Raw genomic sequence first — 19,661 nt, 5'->3', positions numbered from 1 at the left:
ATGTTATCAGAAAATAATGGAGGAAAATTTGCACTCATCAGCTGTACATGGGACGTACTTCTAATATGACAATGATCTAAAACACAAGGCCAAGTCGACCTGTCATTGGCTACAGCAGAATAAAGTGAAGGTTTAGAACCAACTGGTGAAAGGAGTGGCCATCTCAGTCTCCTCCTGACCTCAATATCATTGAGCCACTCTGGGGAGATCTCAAACGTGCAGTTCATGCAAGACAGACCAAGAATTTACAAGAACTGGAGGCTTTTTGCCAAGAAGAATGGGCAGCTTTACCATCTGAGAAAATAGAGAGCCTCATCCACAACTACCGCAAAAGACTTGAAGCTGTCATCGATGTTAAAGGGGCAATACATGGTATTAAGAAATTGAACTGGGGTATGTAAACTTTTGATCAGGGTCATTTGGGTTGTTTCTGTTGTCATTATGATTTAAAAAGAGTGGACTGCTGAGTGGGTAGCGCCGGCCCTGCATGACCCATTCCATTAGGTACAGAATGCTCTGTTGGACTCCAGCACACTACAAAATTCAAAGGTGGGGGTCACCTCAACTGCTAGTTAGTCCAGGACAGTGATGTTTGGAGTGGCATTAGGCGTGGCTCCCATTTTTGAATATTGGACTGTGTTGCAACTGCCACTGGCAAGGAAGTCCAGAAACTGAGCATTTTGTACCTTATGGAATGATGGGCCATGTTGGAGGGTATGCTGGTAATGTATGTGAGCAAATGACAACTGACCATTTGTTCCCAAACACTGGAATATAAACACAAATGGACATTGAGACAAATTGGCAAAATCCAAAGTCCAAAATTGGCAAAGTCGCAACTCCATGTTGCTGACCATCAGGCTGATGACTTTTCTAATCTCAGTCATTGATTCAAAGAGTCTGAAATATCTGTTGCGTTGTCTGTCCTTCCATCATGTTGTGCCTCCACAATGCTGCCATGTATGTGTCTGCTGACTACACATGTGATGTGATGACCTTCTGCATTCACTTGATGGGGTCCCGTAATTATTTTTATTGTCTAATGGGGTCCGATTCCCAGAGCAAAATAGTTTGAGGACCACTGCTTTAGCCAATTTATCCAAATGGCCATTTTTGCCCATTATTAACCCCTTCCCGACATTTGACGTACATTTACGTCATGGTCGGGAAGTACTTCCCGACACATGGCGTAAATGTACGTCATGGCATTTAACTGTCACCGCGTCTATAGACGCGGTGACAGTTTCAACATGTCTGCTGTCCCTGACAGCAGACATGTCCGTGCATGCCCAGGGGGGGCTGCGATGCCGCCCCCCCGTCGGCGATCGCTGTGATTGGCTGTTCAGTGTGAACAGCCAATTACAGCGTTTTCCTGTGTCACCGGCGAATAACGTTCGCCGGTGACACGGGATCAGAGGTGATTGGTGCTGTAAAGTACAGCACCAATCACCGCGGGGTGTAAGGGTGACACTGGTGTCACCCCACCGCACCCCGCCCGCCCCCAAAGGCCGTGATTGGTTCGTCGGACCGACGGACCAATCACAGCCAAGGAGGGGGATTTAAACTAACGGTGACTGCACTGCAGACGCCATTCCGGTCTGGAATAGCGTGCAGTGCGGTCACCGTACCTCCCTGCCGCCATACTGACCAGAACCTTGCTCCATAGCTTGCTCCATACTTACCTGATCGCTGCTTCATCACTGCTTCCTGGATCCTGTTACTACTTGTGCCTTCCTGTGAAATTGTGCTGCTGCAGTGTACTAGCTAGATAGAGAGAGAGATAGATAGAGAGATAGAGAGAGATAGAGAGAGATAGAGAGAGATAGAGAGAGATAGAGAGAGAGATAGTGTCAGAGAGTGCTATATTTTGTGCTGCTGCAGTGTGATATAGTTATAGATAGAGAGAGAGAGATAGAGAGAGAGAGATAGATAGAGAGGCCTAGTGACAGAGTGCTATATTTTGTGCTGCTGCAGTGTGATAGTTATAGAGAGATAGAGAGAGATAGAGAGAGATAGTGTCAGAGAGTGCTATATTTTGTGCTGCTGCAGTGTGATATAGTTATAGATAGAGAGAGATAGAGAGAGAGAGATAGATAGAGAGGCCTAGTGACAGAGTGCTATATTTTGTGCTGCTGCAGTGTGATAGTTATAGAGAGATAGAGAGAGATAGAGAGAGAGAGATAGAGAGAGATAGTGACAGATTGTGCTATATATTTTTGATATAACTGACTGCTGCCCCCTCCTTTTGTGCTGATCAGTATAAATTAACTGATCAGCAACTTTTTGGGGGCGCAGTTTTTTTTTTATATATAGATATACCTGTCAGTGCTGCTGCTGCAGTGTCATAGAGTGATAGATAGTGAGAGATAGAGAGATAGAGAGAGATAGTGACAGAGAGTGATAGAGAGTGCTAAATTTTTTGTCTGCTGCCCCCGCCTTTTGTGCTGATCACTATATCTGAGGTGATCAGCAACTTTTTTGGGGGTACAGAGGTTTTTTTTTTTTTATATATACCTGTCAGTTGCACCAAAGGTTGTGCACCTGCTGCACCTCACTGGTAATCAGTGTCGCATCACTGATCACCTTTTTTTTTTTGTGTGTGTGCTGTGGGGTCTTTTTTTAATTTTTTTTTTACACACACTGTGATTTTGTGGGTGTCCTGTGGCCGCTGTGCGCTGATCAGTGACGTACATCACTGATCATCTTTTTCGGTACAGGGTTGATCTATATATTTTTTTTTTTGATCAAATTCCTGTTGCCTTTGAGCGCTGTTCAGTGACAGACGTTACTGACCAACATCTGTGCTCAATTTTTGGCGCAGGACCTTTTTTTTTTTTTTAACCCCTTAAATTTTTTATTTTTAACCCCTTCATTTTTTTTTTTTTTATTGGTATAAAGTATTTTTTTTTTTCTGCACCACATACACACTACACACTACATACCCCCCGGATTGAAATAAAGTTTGTACCCCCCCCTACACTATACACGTGTTGAAACATTTCACTACCAGTAACACAAAAATAAAAATGGCATCCCAAATGTCCTCCCAAATGTCCTCCCAAATGTCCTCCCAGTCATCCAGGAGAATGTATTCAGCGGAGGAGGCATATGCCCTGCTTGCTTCTGACTCTGACACAGCCAGTGATGCAAGCGGGGAATTTGAAGGATTCGCCTTAAGCTCCTCTTCCTCCTCTGGTGATGAGGGACCCCCTCAAAGACGCCCCCGTAGAGCAGCTGAGACCCCCCCCCCAATAATTGATCTCGTATGGACCCCACCACCAGACAATTTTGAGCCCCAGGTTCCTGAGTTTTTGGCCATGCCAGGAATCCAATTTGATTCCACAGGTCTCAGAGAAATTGACTTTTTCAAATTATTTTTCTCTGATGATTTTATAAATTTAATGGTGGACCAAACTAATTTATATGCCCAGCAGTTTATTGCTCAAAACCCCACGTCATCATTTGCTAGGTGGACCCCTGTAGATGCAGTAGAGATGATGACGTTTTGGGGTCTGGTGTTTCATATGGGCATAGTAAAAAAGCCAGAAATTAGGCAATATTGGAGTACAGATGTTCTGTACAGTACTCCATTTTACCGTATGGCCATGACCCGGACTCGATTTGAGACAATTCTTAAATTTATACATTACACCGATAATGCACAGTGCCCACCCAGAGATGATCCCACCTTTGACCGGCTATTCAAAGTCAGGCCGGTCATTGATCATTTCAGTGCCAAATTTGAAGAGGTGTACATCCCTGAAAAATTTATTTGTATCGACGAGTCCCTTATACATTTTAAAGGAAGGGTTAAATTCCGCCAGTACCTTCCCAGTAAGAGGGCAAGGTATGGCATAAAAATGTACAAACTGTGTGAAAGCACCTCAGGGTACACCCACAGGTTTAGGGTTTATGAAGGGAAGGATTCAAGAATTGAACCGCCAGAATGCCCCCCCTCCCTCGTAGGTGTTAGTGGGAAAATTGTCTGGGATTTAGTGCACCCCTTCCTGGATAAAGGTTATCACCTCTATGTGGATAACTTTTACACCAGCATCCCCCTGTTTAAGGCCCTTGGTTCAAGAGGTACAGCAGCTTGCGGTACTGTGCGCAAGAACCAAAGAGGCCTCCCAAAAACGCACATTGCCCAAGTAATGAGAAGGGGTGAAAGCAGGGGAATATGCACCGAAAATATGTTGTTGGTCAAATATAAGGACAAGAAGGATGTCCTTATACTGACAACAATTCACGGAGACAGTACCACCTCCGTCCCTGTACGAGGTACCAGTACCCACACCTCAAAACCTAATTGTATCCTGGATTACAATAGGTACATGGGCGGAGTGGATCTTTCAGATCAGGTACTGAAGCCGTACAGTGCCCTGCGGAAAACAAAAATCTGGTACAAGAAGGTGGCCGTGTATATCATCCAGATGGCACTGTATAACGCTTACGTGCTATTCCGTTCTACCGGCCAGAGGGGGACATTTATGCACTTTCAAGAGGAAGTCATAAAGGGCCTAATATTTGGGAACCAGCAGGCAGAGGGCCCCAGTACTTCTAGTACTGGCCCCCGTATTGTACCAGGGCAGCATTTTCCTGATGAAATCCCCTCCACTGGAAAAAAGGGCAGGACACAAAAAAGGTGCAAAGTTTGCTATAAAAAGGGAATAAGAAAGCAAACTATTTTCCAGTGTGACACTTGCCCCGACAAACCCGGCCTATGTATAAAGGAGTGTTTTAAAATATACCACACATCTATGGAATATTAGGTTCATAATTTCACCGTGCTTCGGGGGTCTTGCTAATGCCACATAGCACCCACCATTCATTCCACCAGAATCTGAGCCGCAAAATCCAAAAATCACTCCTTCCCTTCTGAGTCCTGCCATGCACCCAACTGGTATTTTTTGGTCACATGTGAGGCATTGCCGTACTCGGGAGAAATTAGGGCACATATTTTGGGGTGCTTTGTCTCCTTCATTCCTTGTGAAAATGAAAAATTTTGAGCCAGAACTGCATTTTTGTGTAAAAAAATGTAATTTTTCATGTTCACTGCCCACTTGTATCAAAATTGGTGAAACCCCTGGGGGTTTGAAATGTACACTATACCCCTAGATGAATTCCCTGAGGGGTGTAGTTTGCAAAATGGGGTCACTTGTGGGGGGGTTCCACTGTATTGGTGCTTTGGGGGTCTTGCTAATGCGACATAGCACCCACCATCATTCCACCAGAATTTGTGCTGCAAAATCCAAATATCACTCCTTCCCTTCTGAGTCCTGCCACTTTTTGGTCACACATGAGGCATTGCCGTACTCGGGAGAAATTGGGGCACAGATTTTGGGGTGCTTTGTCTCCTTCATTCCTTCTGAAAATGAAAAATTTTGAGCCAGAACTGCATTTTTGTGTAAAAAAATGTAATTTTTCATTTTCACTGCCCACTTGTATCAAAATTGGTGAAACCCCTGGGGGTTTTAAATGTACACTATACCCCTAGATGAATTCCCTGAGGGGTGTAGTTTGCAAAATGGGGTGACTTGTGGGGGGGTTCCACTGTATTGGTGCAACATAGCACCCACCATTCATTCCACCAGAATCTGTGCTGCAAAATCCAAAAATCACTCCTTCCCTTCTGAGTCCTGCCATGCACCCAACTGGTATTTTTTGGTCACATGTGAGGCATTGCCGTACTCGGGAGAAATTGGGGCACAGATTTTGGGGTGCTTTTTCTCCTTCATACCTTCTGAAAATGAAAAATTTTGAGCCAGAACTGCATTTTTGTGTAAAAAATGTAATTTTTCATGTTCACTGCCCACTTGTATCAAAATTGGTGAAACCCCTGGGGGTTTGAAATGTACACTATACCCCTAGATGAATTCCCTGAGGGGTGTAGTTTGCAAAATGGGGTCACTTGTGGGGGGGTTCCACTGTATTGGTGCTTGGGGGGTCTTGCTAATGCGACATAGCACCCACCAAAATTCCACCAGAATCTGAGCTGCAAAATCCAAAAATCACTCCTTCCCTTTTGAGTCCTGCCATGCACCCAACTAGTATTTTTTGGTCACATGTGAGGCATTGCCGTACTCGGGAGAAATTGGGGCACAGATTTTGGGGTGCTTTTTCTCCTTCATACCTTCTGAAAATGAAAAATTTTGAGCCAGAACTGCATTTTTGTGTAAAAAATGTAATTTTTCATGTTCACTGCCCACTTGTATCAAAATTGGTGAAACCCCTGGGGGTTTGAAATGTACACTATACCCCTAGATGAATTCCCTGAGGGGTGTAGTTTGCAAAATGGGGTCACTTGTGGGGGGGTTCCACTGTATTGGTGCTTGGGGGGTCTTGCTAATGCGACATAGCACCCACCAAAATTCCACCAGAATCTGAGCTGCAAAATCCAAAAATCACTCCTTCCCTTTTGAGTCCTGCCATGCACCCAACTGGTATTTTTTGGTCACATGTGAGGCATTTCCGTACTCGGGAGAAATTGGGGCACATATTTTGGGGTGCTTTTTCTCCTTCATACCTTCTGAAAATGAAAAATTTTGAGCCAGAACTGCATTTTTGTGTAAAAAAATGTAATTTTTCATTTTCACTGCCCACTTGTATCAAAATTGGTGAAACCCCTGGGGGTTTGAAATGTACACTATACCCCTAGATGAATTCCCTGAGGGGTGTACTTTGCAAAATGGGGTGACTTGTGGGGGGGTTCCACTGTATTGGTGCAACATAGCACCCACCATTCATTCCACCAGAATCTGTGCTGCAAAATCCAAAAATCACTCCTTCCCTTCTGAGTCCTGCCATGCACCCAACTGGTATTTTTTGGTCACATGTGAGGCATTGCCGTACTCGGGAGAAATTGGGGCACAGATTTTGGGGTGCTTTTTCTCCTTCATACCTTCTGAAAATGAAAAATTTTGAGCCAGAACTGCATTTTTGTGTAAAAAAATGTAATTTTTCATTTTCACTGCCCACTTGTATCAAAATTGGTGAAACCCCTGGGGGTTTGAAATGTACACTATACCCCTAGATGAATTCCCTGAGGGGTGTAGTTTTCAAAATGGGGTGACTTGTGGGGGGGTTCCACTGTATTGGTGCTTGGGGGGTCTTGCTAATGCGACATAGCACCCACCAAAATTCCACCAGAATCTGAGCTGCAAAATCCAAAAATCACTCCTTCCCTTTTGAGTCCTGCCATGCACCCAACTGGTATTTTTTGGTCACATGTGAGGCATTTCCGTACTCGGGAGAAATTGGGGCACATATTTTGGGGTGCTTTTTCTCCTTCATACCTTCTGAAAATGAAAAATTTTGAGCCAGAACTGCATTTTTGTGTAAAAAAATGTAATTTTTCATTTTCACTGCCCACTTGTATCAAAATTGGTGAAACCCCTGGGGGTTTGAAATGTACACTATACCCCTAGATGAATTCCCTGAGGGGTGTACTTTGCAAAATGGGGTGACTTGTGGGGGGGGTTCCACTGTATTGGTGCAACATAGCACCCACCATTCATTCCACCAGAATCTGTGCTGCAAAATCCAAAAATCACTCCTTCCCTTCTGAGTCCTGCCATGCACCCAACTGGTATTTTTTGGTCACATGTGGGGCATTGCCGTACTCGGGAGAAATTGGGGCACAGATTTTGGGGTGCTTTTTCTCCTTCATACCTTCTGAAAATGAAAAATTTTGAGCCAGAACTGCATTTTTGTGTAAAAAAATGTAATTTTTCATTTTCACTGCCCACTTGTATCAAAATTGGTGAAACCCCTGGGGGTTTGAAATGTACACTATACCCCTAGATGAATTCCCTGAGGGGTGTAGTTTTCAAAATGGGGTGACTTGTGGGGGGGTTCCACTGTATTGGTGCTTGGGGGGTCTTGCTAATGCGACATAGCACCCACCAAAATTCCACCAGAATCTGAGCCGCAAAATCCAAAAATCACTCCTTCCGTTCTGAGTCCTGCCATGCACCCAACTGGTATTTTTTGGTCACATGTGAGGCATTTCCGTACTCGGGAGAAATTGGGGCACATATTTTGGGGTGCTTTTTCTCCTTCATACCTTCTGAAAATGAAAAATTTTGAGCCAGAACTGCATTTTTGTGTAAAAAAATGTAATTTTTCATTTTCACTGCCCACTTGTATCAAAATTGGTGAAACCCCTGGGGGTTTGAAATGTACACTATACCCCTAGATGAATTCCCTGAGGGGTGTAGATTGCAAAATGGGGTGACTTGTGGGGGGGTTCCACTGTATTGGTGCTTGGGGGGTCTTGCTAATGCGACATAGCACCCACCAAAATTCCACCAGAATCTGAGCTGCAAAATCCAAAAATCACTCCTTCCCTTCTGAGTCCTGCCATGCACCCAACTGGTATTTTTTGGTCACATAAGAGGCATTGCCGTACTCGGGAGAAATTGGGGCACAGATTTTGGGGTGCTTTGTCTCCTTCATACCTTCTGAAAATGACAAATTTGGAGCCAGAACTGCATTTTTGTGTAAAAAAAATAATTTTTCATTTTCACTGCCCAGTTGTACCACAATTGGTGAAACCCCTGGGGGTTTGAAATGTACACTATACCCCTAGATGAATTCCCTGAGGGGTGTAGTTTGCAAAATGGGGTCACTTGTGGGGGGGTTCCTAACTTTTAGCATCTTATGGTGCCTTGAAACCTACATGGTGCCTAAAAAATAATCTCATAAAAAGGAGGCTCCAAAATCAAGTAGGTGCTCCTTCTATTATGAAGCCTGTGGTTTGGTCACCGTGCACACTAGGGCCACATATAGGATATTTATGAAAACAAAAGAATTGGGGGAATCAATTTTTAGTCACATTTCTCTAGTAAAATGTACTGTGTTCCTTATAAAAATGTATTAAAATTGCAAATCTGCAAAAAAAAAGAAATTTTGAAATTTCACCTACACTTTGTTTTAATTCCTGTGAAACACCTAAAGGGTTAACAAACTTCCAAAATGCTGTTTTGAATACTGTGAGGGGTGCAGTTTTTGAAATGGCATCATTTATGGGGGTGTCTCACATACAAGTCCCTCAAAGTTACATCAGAACTGAACTGGTCCCTAAAAAAATCAGTGTTTGAAATTTTCTTGAAAATTTGAGAATTTGCTATTCATATTGTAAGCCTCCTAGTGTCCCAAAAAATTAAAAGGAAGTTGAAATAATGATGTCAACATAAAGTAGACATATGGCCTATGTTAGTTATTCACTATTTTGAGTGGTAAGATTATTTGTCTCACAAGCAGAAAATTTAACATTTTGCAAATCGCTAAATTTTCCATTTTTTCACGATATTTTGGTATTTTTCACAAAAAAACACAGACTGTATCGACCCAAATTTACCACTAATTTGAAGTACAATGTGTCACGAAAAAACAATCTCAAAATCACTGGGATAAGTAAAAGCAAAAAAAAGTTATCCCCACTTAAGTGAGACATGTCAGATTTGAAAAAAAGGGCTCTGTCAGGAACGCAAAAACTGGCTCTGTCAGGAAGGGGTTAAGGAATTTGGAGCAAATGCTTGATTGTCATTTGCGCCCATACATTACTAGATTTTCATTCCAAAAATAATGATTGGACAGATAATCTTCCTGGTTGCACATTGTTATGTTTATGAGTAATTCACTATTAATCCTATTTTTTGATTTGTTGTATTTTAAATTTCTATAAAAATATTTATTTTGCCATAGTGTTGAAAAAGGTAAAAGCAATTTATTTGTATAATTCACTTATATCGTGATAAGGGTATCCCTATTTATGTTACCTGTTTACGATTTGTATGGAATTGTAAAGTCACAGATGGTGCAGATACCATCAAGTTTGTAAGTAAACCATTGGATTTCCATACAAAGCCAAATCAGGCACTGGATGCACTGAAATCATTTAAATATATATATTTTTTTCTTTTGTTAAGTGGGTACAACTGTTATATTACCAACCTAGCGCTAGAACTGCTGTAAATAGTTATGTTTCCCCTTCCTTCCCTTTGGCTAGGGGTAAAAGACAGGGCTGTCCCCTATCTCCTACACTATTTGCCCTTGCTATCGAACCATTGGCATGCATGATACGGAACCACCCGGGTATTGTGGGATTGAAGCTAGACACAAGAATGGACACCATAGCGCTTTATGCCGATGACGTCCTTCTATTCTTAAAGAACTATAGTGATGCGATGCCCATAGTCCTGTCCACATTTACTGATTTTGGCTCCTTCTCAGGCCTGTCTATTAATTGGAGCATATCAGCTATTATGCCACTGCAAGATGCACCCCCGGTGTGCCCAGTGATCCCTCTCCCTTTATGTTGGGTCTCCCAGTTTAAATATTTAGGTATTATTATTACTAACACTTCCTCTAATTTTATACCTCTTATCCTAGCTCCAATCTTGACATTTATCAAGGATAAATCTGGCCCCTCGAGTAAGTTACCCCTTAGAGTTACCGGGAGGGTTAATTTGATAAAGATGGTGGTCCTACCTAAGCTCCATTACGTTCTTCAGCAGTCCCCTGTGTATATACCTGTCGCCTTTTTTAGAAAGCTGAATAGTATGTTAAGTTCACTGGTTTGGGCTAACATAGCACCTACCCTGCAATCACAAGGTCACCTGTTTTGCGCATGCATCAATCACTGGAAAATGGCAGTTGTGATAATTTTCCTAGAATTTTATTTTGCCGCTGCACTTCTGGCGCCAGGATGACAGAGAGGTGAGAATACTTACAGATGGGCCCGCTCTCATTGTGGCTGCCAGCGCACCATCCGCAGGTTTCTGGCGGATGGCGATCTGGAGGACAGGGCTGGGAGGTGGACATGCGAGTGTCTCACAAGCTCGCGCATCCATTGGCGAGAATGGGACATGTGAGCGCCTTGACATGCGCGCACCCTATTCTGGTAGACGGCGCAGGGTGGCGGGTGGCTGTAGTTGTGATAGGAGCCGCTCAGATGAGAGCAGCCCCATCTGTACATGGGTGCAGGGTATGTGTTATGTGTGTGCATTCCTGGACTCAGGGGCCTGTGAACACAACACAACTTAAACCCATTATAGATATGCCTGTGCCACAGTAGTAGCATCACTTATGCACATAATGCCCATAATAGAAACATCGCTTATGCACATAATGCCTGTAGTAGTAGTGTCGGTTATACACCTCATACCCATAATAGTAGCATTGCTTATACACCTAATGCTTGTAGTAGTAATGTCACTTATACAGATAATACCAATAATAGTAGGGTTAATTATACACATTATGCTCATAGCAGTAACATCACTTATACCAATAATGCCCATGGGCCTAATTCAGACCTGAATGCAGACCTCCGAAAATCACAGATCATGAATTTGTGAGATGTGTGTGTATGCACGCCAGTGAGCGTCTGTGTACGCTTAAACTGTAATTGCCACTCCATTGAGAAGGATGGGCACAAGCGTTTTCTTGGAGTGGCCACACCAGAATGGTGATTTTGGCGAAACCAATCCAGATCCAAAACACAGAAGGAAATCCAGATCCAAAACCAAAATACAGAATCCCAAAAGTGTCCAATGCACATCCCTACTTTAGATACACTTCATATGGAAAATACTATTTTTAGATGTGTTTCCACCAAAGTGCTAAAGATATACAATAAACATAAAAATAGTGGCTCAAAAAAAAATACAATACAGAAAAAAAAAAGTCTGTATTGCTGAATGGGATAGCGGAAGATATTGGCATTAGCTTCTGTCTACGTCAGGAAGGGTACTAATAAGTACATTATACCGCTGAAACAGAGCGATCACACTCATTTGCATCAGCTTGACTAACACCAGCCCATTGCATGAGAGAGCAGACACTACTTAATTATTTAATAGAGAGCAGCTGGGTAGTAAAAAAAATATTAGATACGCCAACCAAAATAAGATATAGAATGACCTTTTAAATAATGCAGCTTGTCTTTACATTGCTGCTTTTGTAGTCTTCAGGTATTTATTAGCCATGAAGATGAAAAGAGGTTGCAGTTATTTTTCTTAAAGCTGGCCAGTCACCAACACACAGTAGAAGCAGTTTGGGAACTATTGACAACACTTTTAAGCCTCATTGTGAATTGAAAATTCAAACATTGCTAATGTTGGGCATACACAATCAGATAAATTACTTGTCACTTCTTTTGGGGTTGAATCGGATTGGTACTGGTATTGGACAATGGATAGAGTAAGGTAGTGACCAACATATACACCGTTGCTCTATTACACAATTTTAGGCAAGGGTCGATGGTTGGTGGTGCTCCCAAATGGAGTTCAAAAGTTGAACTAGAAGAAAAAAAGTCTGGAGACGACCTAAAGGGAACCCGACAAGGTTTTTCGGGGCACACTTGTAAATGGTATGAATATGATATGATGTCTTATGCATTAAAAAGTAACTTTTAATTACTAAACACTTAAAATATATATATCGCATAGGTGAGGGTGTACATTGCCATATGAACTTCAAAAGTGTTCATTTCTTCCCTCCACCTCAAAGCAATAAATCAATAAATCAAAATGTGAATGACTTGTCAAGTGATTAGTTTTAAGTAAACACAGCGAAAATTTCTCAATAAATAACTGTTCCTAGAAAAGCAAGTACAATAAATCAATAGTGTGACATCTGATTTGTCATCAAAGATCGAGATAACAGTTATGGTGGCGCAGGACACACCCAGTGTGATGCGTCAGTGAACAAGCCTCATAGCGAAACACGTGTCTGACGAGCAGGACACACCTCCCCAGGATACCCTCCATACAACTCCACTACGGACACGCCGCTCCGGCGTCTGACTGTCTCCCGCACAGGAAGGTAAAGCAGGCTGAGCCTGCCAGCAACCCGTCAGATGGCGGCATCTCCCGCAATTCTGCCTTCCCTACTAACACCATTATAGCACCCCTATGTACAAGCCAAACCCAGCACTTGTGTATTACGGCGCCGACCGTTACCCATCTTGGGAGTAGATGGTAATTTGTGCTGGTTTTTCTGATTTACGGCTTCACCTGCTATTTGACGGCTTCACCTGCAACTGCTAGCACTACTATAGCACTCCTATGTACAAGCCAAACATAGCTGTGTTGGGACAGCTACATTTTTGGCGAATCCTGCACCTAATGTTGTTTGTTATATTTTGCTGACAGCGCAACAAAATATCTTTATTTCCAAGATATTAGCAGGCAATACTTTATTCCTAAACCCACCACTTATGTATCACTGCGCCGACCGTTACCCATGTTAGGAGTAGATTGTAATTTGTGCTGATTTTTCTGATTTTGATTGTGCACAAGCTGTGTACGATAACCCTGTTGTGACAGGACCGTTACATGCTGAGATTCTTGCAATTGTATCTTTTGTTATGCTGACAGTGTCCTTGAATATCTGTATTTATATGGCACCAACATATAATACTTGAGTCTCAAACACCATACTTATCCACATTGGGAGCAGATTATAAATTGTGCCATTGTTACAGTGTATAGCAGATTGTATATTGTGCCATTGTTACAGTACCATTGATACCAATGTATCACCATTACCATACACTGTATGAAATTTAATTATTTGTTATTTCACTTGGTGGAGACTGTCTCAGGGCAACAATTGCCTTGAAACAGAACCTCCCCTTCATTCTAACGCAGGCTCAGAGAATCTGAGATACAGAGTGACCAATGTACAAACCTGGCTCACTGCCAGAATCTGCCACACGTGTATTCTGTTCAATAACAGTACCTAAACAAACCCCATGGTGAACTGGGTGATCGGACCAATTAAACCCTGACACCCAGAACACTAGCCACCGTCTGGACTGAGGGTACATCCATATTTTCACTAATTGTCTTATTCTCCTCATTTCTCTAATTTCTCCTATTCCTGCTCAAGGGAGGATTGCCTTACCCCCGCTCTCTCATCCACAATCCTATACTTTGTAAGATTGGGGACAGCAGAAGTTGGATCCAGGCGTAACACTCACCCTCGTTCACTCTCTCCTATTTTTTAGTAGCTCTCTCATTGGCCCTGCTGCAATCTATCTCCCTGCAATGCCCACATGGTAACAGGGAGGGATTTTCTGTGGCTAGACCAACAGCAGAAGCACACTTTAGCCCATTTCAGACCAGCGGTGCTCTCTCATTATCATCTTACAGCCATACCTCACTGAAACCGCCTGGTACCATCCGAACCCAGAAGCTAAACAGTGATGGGCCGTCCTAATACCTGTCTGGGGAACTAACAGGGAATAGCCGGTGCTGTAGTTCACTATAACAGCAGAAGCCAGTACGCTGTGGGAATGATGCTCGATCTCTATATCTTCTCCCTCCCCTTTTATGCCTTGTTTTTGACTCTGCATTCTCACTTTGCAAATTCCTACTGTTAATCCATTGCTACAAGGGGGTGTGTCCTGCGCCACCATAACTTTTATCTCTATCTTTGATGACAAATCAGATGTCACACTATTGATTTATTGTACCTGCTTTTCTAGGAACAGTTATTTATTGAGAAATTTTCGCTGTGTTTACTTAAAACTAATCACTTGACAAGTCATTCACATTTTGATTTATTGCTTTGAGGTGGAGGGAAGAAATGAACACTTTTGAAGTTCATATGGCAATGTACACCCTCACCTATGCAATATATATATTTTAAGTGTTTAATAATTAAAAGTTACTTTTTAATGCATAAGACATCATATCATATTCATACCATTTACAAATGTGCCCCAAAAAACCTTGTCGGGTTCCCTTTAAGTCATCTCCAGACTTTTTTTCTTCTATTATTATTACTTGTCAGATATTTTACCTGACAGCATGATAATTGCCATACTCTGGGGGAGATATACAGTACCAAGGGTCTATGGCAGTGGTCGAAGTGGAAATTTAGAAGTGGGGGGGTATGCCAAAGTAAAGGATGTAATTATGCACAGGAAAAGGGGGCGTGGTCACCCATACAGGGGCGTGGTCACTTAAAAGGGGCTTGTCCTTAAGTGTAGTGTACCTCACCATATATGCCTTATACACATTATGCACCACAATAGTAGGAGCCCCTTACACATTATGCCACACGGAATGAGACAAAATTCTAATTATGCCAATGGCTGCTCCTAGACATTACGCCAGGTACAGCCGCTTATACACATTATGCCAGGTAGAGCCCCTTACACTCATTACTCCAGGTACAGCCCTTTGCACATGGTACGCCAGGTACAGTCCTTTGCACACGGTACGCCAAGTACAGCCCTTTGCACATGGTACGCCAAGTACAGCCCCTTCCACTACAGTGCCAGATACACATTATATGTCCCTGCATTGACAGATATACATAATATGCCCCCACATTGACAGACATACGTGCCCTCCACAGTACCAGATAAACATGATATGCCCCCAGCCATGCCAGATACATATTATATGCCCCCAACAGCTCCAGATACACATTATATGCCCTACAGTGCCAGATACACATTTTATGCCCCACATTGTCAGATACACATGCCCCTACAGTGCGAGATACACGTGCCCTCAGCATTGCCAGATACACATGTCCCCACAGTGGCAGATACATATATACCCCCCCCGCGCCAGATACACATTGGCCCCACAGTGCCAGATACACATTGCCCCAACATTGCAAGGTACACGTGCCCCCCCCCAGTGCCAGATACACATGCCCCCCCCAGTGCCAAATACACATGCCCCCCAGTGCCAGATACATATGTCCCCACAGTGCCAGATATGCCAGCTCCCCAGTGCCAGATACATATATGCCCCCAGCGCCAGATACACATTGACCCTCAGTGCCAGATACACATTGTCCCCCAGTGCCAGATACACATTGCCCCCCCAGTGCCAGATACATGTGTCCCCACCAGTGCTCCCCAGCGCCAGATACACATTGCCCCTCAGTGCCAAATACAAATTTCCCCTCAGCGCCAGATACACATTGCCCCCCAGCGCCAGATATACATTGCCCCCACAGTGCCAGATACACATTGCCCACAGTGCAAGGTACACGTGCCCCCCCCAGTGCCCCCCCCAGTGCCAGATACACATACCCCCAGTGCCAGACACATATGTCCCCACAGTGCCAGATATGCCTGCTCCCCCGTGCCAGATACATATATGCCCCCAGCGCCAGATACACATTGTCCCCCAGTGCCAGATATACATTGCCCCCCAGTGCCAGATACATGTGTCTCCACCAGTGCTCCCCAGCGCCAGATACACATTGCCCCTCAGTGCCAAATACAAATTGCCACTCAGCGCCAGATACACATTGCCCCCACAGTGCCAGATACACATTGCCCACAGTGCAAGGTACACGTGCCCCCCCCAGTGCCAGATACACATACCCCCCCAGTGCCAGATACATATGTCCCCACAGTGCCCGATATGCCTCCTCCCCAGTGCCAGATACATATATGCCCCAGCGCCAGATACACATTGCCCCTCAGTGCCAGATTCACATTGCCCCTCAGTGCCAGATACACATTGCCCCTCAGTGCCAGATACACATTGCCCCCCCGTGCCAGATACACATTGCCCCTCAGTGCCAGATACAGATTGCCCCTCAGTGTCAGATACACATTGCCCCTCAATGCCAGATACACATTGCCCCTCAGTGCCAGATACACATTGCCCCCTAGTGCCAGATACACATTGCCCCCCAGTGCCAGATACACATTGCCCCCCAGTGCCAGATACACATTGCCCCCAGTGCCAGATACACATTGCCCCCCAGTGCCAGATACACATTGCCCCCCAGTGCCAGATACTTATTGCCCCTCAGTGCCAGATACACACTGCCCCTCAGTGTCAGATACACGTGCCCTCAGCATTTCCAGATACACATGTCCCCACAGTGGCAGATACATATATACCCCCCACGCCAAATACACATTGCCCCCACATTGCAAGGTACATGTGCCCCCCCCAGTGCCAGATACACATGCCCCCCCCCCCCAGTGCCAGATACACATGCCCCCCAGTGCCAGATACATATGTCCCCACAGTGCCAAAAATGCCTGCTCCCCAGTGCCAGATACATATATGCCCCCAGCGCCAGATACACATTGACCCTCAGTGCCAGATACACATTGTCCCCCAGTGCCAGATACACATTGCCCCCCAGTGCCAGATACATGTGTCTCCACCAGTGCTCCCCAGCGCCAGATACACATTGCCCGTCAGTGGCAAATACAAATTGCCACTCAGTGCCAGATACACATTGCCCCCCAGCGCCAGATATACATTGCCCCCACAGTGCCAGATACACATTGCCCACAGTGCAAGGTACACGTGCCCCCCCCCAGTGCCAGATACACATACCACCCAGTGCCAGATACATATGTCCCCACAGTGCCAGATATGCCTCCTCCCCAGTGCCAGATACATATATGCCCCAGCGCAAGATACACATTGCCCCTCAGTGCCAGATACACATTGCCCCTCAGTGCCAGATACACATTGCCCCTCAGTGCCAGATACACATTGCCCCCCCGTGCCAGATACACATTGCCCCTCAGTGCCAGATACAGATTGCCCCTCAGTGTCAGATACACATTGCCCCTCAATGCCAGATACACATTGCCCCTCAGTGCCAGATACACATTGCCCCTCAGTGCCAGATACACATTGCCCCCCAGTGCCAGATACACATTGCCCCCCAGTGCCAGATACACATTGCCCCCCAGTGCCAGATACACATTGCCCCCAGTGCCAGATACACATTGCCCCCCAGTGCCAGATACACATTGCCCCCCAGTGCCAGATACTTATTGCCCCTCAGTGCCAGATACACACTGCCCCTCAGTGTCAGATACACGTGCCCTCAGCATTGCCAGATACACATGTCCCCACAGTGGCAGATACATATATACCCCCCACACCAGATACACATTCCCCCCACATTGCAAGGTACATGTGCCCCCCCCCAGTGCCAGATACACATGCCCCCCCCCCAGTGCCAGATACACATGCCCCCCCCCAGTGCCAGATACACATGCCCCCCAGTGCCAGATACATATGTCCCCACAGTGCCAAAAATGCCTGCTCCCCAGTGCCAGATACATATATGCCCCCAGCGCCAGATACACATTGTCCCCCAGTGCCAGATACACATTGCCCCCCAGTGCCAGATACATGTGTCTCCACCAGTGCTCCCCAGCGCCAGATACACATTGCCCGTCAGTGCCAAATACAAATTGCCACTCAGTGCCAGATACACATTGCCCCCCAGCGCCAGATATACATTGCCCACAGTGCAAGGTACACGTGCCCCCCCCTCAGTGCCAGATACACATACCCCCCTGTGCCAGATACACATTGCCCCTCAGTGCCAGATACACATTGCCCCCCCGTGCCAGATACACATTGCCCCTCAGTGCCAGATACACATTGCCCCTCAGTGTCAGATACACATTGCCCCTCAATGACAGATACACATTGCCCCTCAGTGCCAGATACACATTGCCCCTCAGTGCCAGATACACATTGCCCCCCAGTGCCAGATACACATTGCTCCCCAGTGCCAGATACACATTGCCCCCAGTGCCAGATACACATTGCCCCCCAATGCCAGATACAGATTGCCCCTCAGTGCCAGATACACATTGCCCCTCAGTGCCAGATACACATTGCCCCTCAATGCCAGATACACATTGCCCCTCAGTGCCAGATACACATTGTCCCTCAGTGTCAGATACACATTGCCCCCCCAGTGCCAGATACACATTGCACCTCAGTGCCAGATACACATTGCCCCTCAGTGCCAGATACACATTACCCCCCCAGTGCCAGATACACATTGCCCTTCAGTGCCAGATACACATTGCCCCCCAGTGCCAGTGAAGCTTCCTTCTCTCCTCCCCTCCACTCACCTCTATATTTAGTATCTCAGTGGTGGCTGTCTTTCAGTCCCACTGGACAGAGATGGATGCTGCAGATAGATCGCTGCCAGGCTGCGGCGATCTATCCGCAGCATCCATCTCTGGCCAGTGGGACTGAAAGACAGCCACTGATGAGAGTCTCTATCCAGGTGGCCTTCCCCCGGCTGGAGCTGCAACCCACGACGCTGCATATAGTAAAAGCATTGTGCAGACGCTAGTGGTGAAGTGGCGGTATACCATACCGTTGTATACCGGCCCACTTCGACCACTGGTCTATGGGCCTTATTCTAGATCACTCTTTCTGACAAATTCCTTCTTAGATGGACAAAACCATGTGCACTGCAGAGGGGCAGATGTAAAATGTGCAGAGAGAATTAGATTTGGGTGAGTTATTTTGTTTCTGTGCAGGGTAAATAGTGACTGCTTTATTTTTACACTGCAATATAGATCTCACTTTTGAAGTAAAACCCCACCCAAATCGAATTCTCCCTGCACAAGTAACATCTGCCCCACCTGCAGTGCACATGGTTTTGTCCATCTAAGAAGGAATTTGTCAGAAAGAGTGAACTAGAATAAGGCCCTATGTACTAACCTTTAGAGAAAGATAAAATGGCTGAGATATACTTTGTTTGAAAATGGGCAGAAGCTGATTGTCTGGTACTTTATCTCTCTGCACTTTATCACTCTCCAAAGCTTAGTACATCTGCCCCAAAGTATCAACTATTCAGAACCCAAATGCCATTTTTCAATCACAGCCTGTAATATG

At 45.0% G+C, this 19,661-nt stretch overlaps 1 protein-coding gene and 1 pseudogene across 6 annotated transcripts in view; both read left to right on the top strand.

Moving 5' to 3' along the window:
- Window positions 1-19,661, top strand: part of LRRC3C (leucine rich repeat containing 3C) — a 116,625-nt gene that overhangs the window by 27,289 nt on the left and 69,675 nt on the right. The window contains exon 1 of one of the 6 annotated variants that reach the window (XR_014444479.1): window positions 12,667-12,828. The exons of 4 other annotated variants lie outside the window; for them this stretch is intronic. The gene's annotated coding sequence lies outside the window, so the exon portion shown is untranslated. Of the gene's footprint in view, window positions 1-12,666; window positions 12,829-19,661 lie in introns of those variants that run through there. One more of the 6 variants, XM_083147230.1, reaches the window with a different exon arrangement.
- Window positions 14,152-14,270, top strand: LOC146011738 (5S ribosomal RNA; annotated as a pseudogene).

The sequence above is a fragment of the Crinia signifera genome, chromosome 6 (genome assembly GCF_055691185.1).
Source record: "Crinia signifera chromosome 6, ASM5569118v1, whole genome shotgun sequence".
Lineage (NCBI taxonomy): Eukaryota > Metazoa > Chordata > Amphibia > Anura > Myobatrachidae > Crinia > Crinia signifera.
This window is presented reverse-complemented; position numbering and strand designations above follow the sequence as displayed.